Here is a 4868-nt window from a genome sequence, read left to right on the forward strand (position 1 = left end):
GGACTTGGATTTTTGGAATAGGAATAGTGTTTAGGATGTGGTTGCATCTAGATTATTTGATTCCAGATTGCCTACATACCCTTGCAGGATCAAACCACATGTAGTTCAAGCATTTGGGATTTAAATGGGTAGATGACCCATTTATTTTTGGATTTGTGTTTGAGATATTTGTGAGGGTTTAGAGCCCTTGCATTTGCTTGGATAATTTGGGAATGATTTGATTTTTCTGGTGTTTGGGTGAATTTGACTGGTTGAGTCAGAGATTCATTGGATGAATTTGACTGGTGGAGTCAGGGATTCGATTTGAATTTGTGGTTGCATCTAGTGGGTCACTAGATTGCCTACATATCCTGTGAAGGGATCAAACCATTGTAGTTCATGCTAGTGTGTATTTGAGCTTTCTTGGTTTTGTACCAAAAGGATTTCCATTTTGGGTTTCAAAGCATTTTTTTTACGAAACCAATATTCGGGAATTTTTGATTTGGATATCCGTAGTGTCGAGTGAACTCCGAGTCACACTTTTTAATTTTCGTCTGAAGATCAGAGGCACCCATCGAGCTTTTCTTTTTCTCTTTTGGACACCCGTATTTATTATGGGTCACCATCAGAAGCTTCATAGAGGCCCAACTGCTTTCTTTTCAATTCTCCATTTTCTTTTTCTCCTCATTTTCTTTTCTTTGTTTTCACTGTCTTTACCCAAAACCCAAACAGAACACGAACTCGGTGCTTCCGCCAAGTCGAATCGGAGATGGGTCTGAAGATGGAATGCGATTTGGGTCTTCAACTCGAAGGAATTTCTCAACTCCTGAAGCTTGAAATTTGCTGTATTGCTTCTTCTTGTGAGAAATTGGGTAAGGACTTTCTCCTCTTAGCTCTCGCTTCCAGCTTTGTGATGGAGGCCAACTGACACTCTTTCGATTTTATTTCACAAGAATGTTGGCTGGAGCTTTGCATTGGATAGCATCCAAATGATCCAATTCAAAGACTCCGGCATTTCGTGGGTGAGGCCAAATTCATTTTATCACCCAATTCAGTTGTGAATTGACAACTTTGTGAAGTGGTAAACTTCTTTGTCTTTATTGAGTTAATTGGTTTTCCCTTTCTTTGACTTTTATTCTTCCTTTGATAAGCCTTTACATTCATCCTTGTTAACTAATCCACCGCTTCATGACAAAAGTTTAACTTATTCAAAACAAGAGTCCAGCAGATTTTGACAAGAAGCCATTATATTTGGCTTATGCATGATTCCATTGTCTGCTAACGCCACCAGAACGTTAATTTTTGTTTTTATATATATTGCTTTGTACTATGGTCAATTTCTGGAATGGCTTTGATGACAATGGCCACACTTGGATTAAAGTTTCATGCCCAGACAAAACTGCCACCGCCAAGGACTTTTCTCCTTTAGCTTTTTATATCTGCACCGCTTCGAAGCCTTGCAATTCTACCGCCCAGCGTCTACTCTCTTATTCAATTTGAACTTGTTTGCAGCTTGACACATCACCCCAAGAACACATGATCGTCATCTTTTGGTGTTAAAAGCCTCAAACCGCCTCTGACTATTTTGGTCTTCTGCAAACATAAAGACTTGTGCGCCAAATTTGTTCTTAATTGGATGCTTCAAAGCTTGTATTCAATTTTAACAAATTTGTTTGCTGTGCAGGTTCAAGCAGGACCAGGTGATTGTAGTCACAGTAGCATCAAAGTCTCAAAGCTTTATTTTAAGGATGAGCTTCTTTATTTACTTCCCTTAGTTTCTTTGCACCGATTATGTTTTTATTTTTTTTTTGGATTGGTGCTTCTGAAAATAAAGTATGGACTGGGGGAAGGCTTTTTGGCTGTGGTGGTTGTTAAGGAATGAATTATGATTTTGTTGTTGTTTGACAGTAGATTCGGTGAAGCCTGTAGCTGTGACAACTTTGGGCGACAGGGCTCCGACATGAGTTCATCGGGATGCTGCCCGGCATGGTTCATCGGAGACGCTGCTCCGGCATGTTGTCTTTGACATCATTGACACCCGGAGGTGCCATTGTGAGGAGGGCCTGCAACAGAAAAAAAAAGGTGGTGGAGAGCGATGGAATGCGGTCTGAACCTTTTGTCTTCCAAGCTGCTTTGCTGCTTTCTCCTTCTTGTTTTTCCACGCTGCTGTGCTCCGTTGTGTCCTCCCCTTGATGTACGTGAAATTCTCTTTTATAGGAGTCGTAGATAAGACTATGAATTTGAATTAGCCTTAAACTCCAAAACTTGCACGGCAACATCTATTGTTAACTAGCTGTATGCTTCCTTTCTCTTAGATAGAAAACAATACTAATCCACATGAAGATGTGGTATCTGTTCTAGCTCTACACTCCCATCTCTATTTGAACGTACGTGTACACTTCAACTTGTTTTCAACTTCTTTCAATAGTTTTGTTGTATAATTTGAACAAAACTAGAAGTAATCAAGTAGTAGATAAAGTGTAAATTGTTAGTCAAGAGGCAACGTGTTTCTTTTTCTTTTTATAGTTATTATTATTAATCTTTAATCAAAAGCACTCATGTTTTCTTTTATGGACTTTCGATTTGTTTTTTTTTTGGTCTTCAACACTAGGTTTTCGGCCTCTAGTCAAAACCTAGTTTTTCGCACTTCTTTTCCAAGTCAAATGCCGGAACATTTGCTCCACAATCTGGCAGCTTTATTGCAGCGTCCTTGCCATCAGGCACACATTCGTGAGCTGGCAGAGATGATGATCATTCCTGAAAGGCTAGTTGGGAATAAGAGGCGAAGTAGAGAGGAGGAAGGTGTTTCTATCTCCCCTAAAAAACTGAAATTGAGCCTTGCTGTGGGAGTGTGGGGAAGAAAAACTTGAACTTGGAACCGAAGAATTTGGGACTGGTACTAGTGGTGCAGAATGAGGAAAATAATGGCCAGTTGAAAAGAAACCGAGGTAGACCTGTAGGTAGCAAAAACAAGCTACCATATGGTGAAAAAAAAGAAGGCAACAAAGGCTAAGGAGAGACCAAGGGCAGCCAAGAAACAACTATTGCCAAAGCTTGACAAGGTTGATGCAGCTTCAAGCTCCAACTCGAAAGGGAAGGAGCTGGTTCTTTATTAGTTTTATTAATTAGTTTTCTTTCAAGCCTGTGAGAGTTTCGTGAAGCTTCTATAAGTCTTCTATGACGTTTCTAGTTTCTTGTTTGTACCACAATTGCGTGTTTGGCAAGCGAGGACCAGTTGAACGATTTCTTTTTTGTAAAAGGCGAGGTTTTGATCATTTTTGTATAGGCTTACTAAAAATTGAGCGTCCCAAAGATTGTAATAGTTTGTTATTGCTTAGATAGGCAGTCTTTTGCTTTGACTTTTTTATGTAAGATTTGTAGACTATAGCCTTTTGGTTGTTGAACTAATGAATTTCAACTTTTATTTCAAAAAAAAATTGATTTCATCTTTTTTATAAGAGCTTCAACCAAAAAAGAGAAAAGGGAGTGTGATAGAAGCATTTTATGCGACGTGTATATGGTTAATCCCTATATTAATCTTTGTTAGTTTATTCTATTTTCTCATTATTTATTTACTTTTGTGTTTATTAGGTTTTTCGGAGCAAATATACAAAAAGAAGATAATACTGAGGAAAGATGGGCAAATAAGGAAAAACTTGAAGTCCTGGCCAAGCAGAAGACCTTGATGGATCGAGGAGCCCAATCTATGGAGATATCGCAGCAAATTATGGAGATATTCGCAGAAATATTGATGATAACATGGCAAATTCTCATCGGACAAAGTGTGGAGAATCCTAAATCAAATAGAGCATCAAGAAGTTGCCTTTCTCTACAATTCAAGGAGTCTCAAACCAAAAAGGAATGAAAGAGGACTCAAGGAGCAATATAAAAAGGCTGTGCAAATCTGAAAAAGCTCTCTCCTCTCTTCCTCTCTTTCCTCTCTTCTGCAACTTCTTATTTTTCTCTTTAGCTTGTTTTTGTTTTTCTTTCTATGAGAAACTAACTCTTTAGTTATGGGTTGTTGAAGCCCCAAATCATGATTGTAAACTTGTTATGACTTTCAATTAGTTTTGTTTATCTATTAGATGAGAACCTAATTTCTATCTTCACATTGATGATTCCTTTGCATGTTTTCTTCGGTGCGCAACTTAGATTGCATGTTTAGGGTTCTATTGCTATGAATGATCATTGCTTGTGCCTTGCTTCGAGGGTTTCGTTGAGAGTTCTAGAGTAGTAAATTGTCTATAAGGCAAGTGATTAGGTTCCTAGGTTAATTGAGACGCGTCGTACTCAAGATGCCTTGTGATGTCTCATTGTTCTATTGCGTAATGATATCTTTGTGTTAAATCTAGAGTTGCGTCTCTCACCTAGCATACAAGTAAGGAAAAACAATAGGTTAATTCAGGCGTTGGGTTAACTTGAGCATCTTCATCCATAGATAAATGAAATTAGCTTGAACATGTTTAGTTTACTTGATTGATTGGTGGTGGATGCAATTCCTCTAACTTGTTTTATCTTTGATTTTCAAAACCCTGAATCAAGTCTTTTTATTTTCGGAGTCATTTAGTGTTTCATTTTTATTTAATTAGTTCGTCAACCAAAACACCTTCAAAAATTATCAAACTTTGTCAGTAGTTAGTTTATCATGTCTAAAGTCTGTCTGTAAATTTTCGTGACATTTAGAATAGTTTAGAGTCATCTTCCAGTCAAATCTTTTATAACTGGACAGTTTAGGTTTATTTTGTTTTGAGTCTTTAGATTAATGATTAGACCACAATCTCTTGCGGCAACGATCCCTGCTTACCTATACTATTTTTGACATTCTTGTAGGGTTAAATTATAGGCATTTTTGTGCATCTATTTAGGTGTATAGAAATAGCCTATCAAAG

At 37.7% G+C, this 4868-nt stretch overlaps 1 long non-coding RNA gene across 4 annotated transcripts; it reads left to right on the plus strand.

Annotated features, from left to right (window-relative positions):
• Nucleotides 1-631: 631 nt before the first annotated feature.
• Nucleotides 632-3512, plus strand: LOC133722192 (uncharacterized). Of its 4 annotated transcripts, XR_009852537.1 has the most exons (5): nucleotides 632-851; nucleotides 933-1060; nucleotides 1664-1679; nucleotides 1891-2173; nucleotides 2591-3512. It is a non-coding gene; the product is annotated as an uncharacterized LOC133722192 (long non-coding RNA). The 4 variants fall into 4 exon arrangements; XR_009852536.1 differs by having other exon boundaries at nucleotides 639-1060; nucleotides 2591-3510; XR_009852535.1 differs by lacking the exons at nucleotides 632-851; nucleotides 933-1060 and having other exon boundaries at nucleotides 1081-1679; nucleotides 1888-2173; nucleotides 2591-3510.
• The last annotated feature ends 1356 nt before the right edge of the window (nucleotides 3513-4868 follow it).

This window comes from Rosa rugosa, chromosome 7 (assembly GCF_958449725.1).
Source record: "Rosa rugosa chromosome 7, drRosRugo1.1, whole genome shotgun sequence".
Lineage (NCBI taxonomy): Eukaryota > Viridiplantae > Streptophyta > Magnoliopsida > Rosales > Rosaceae > Rosa > Rosa rugosa.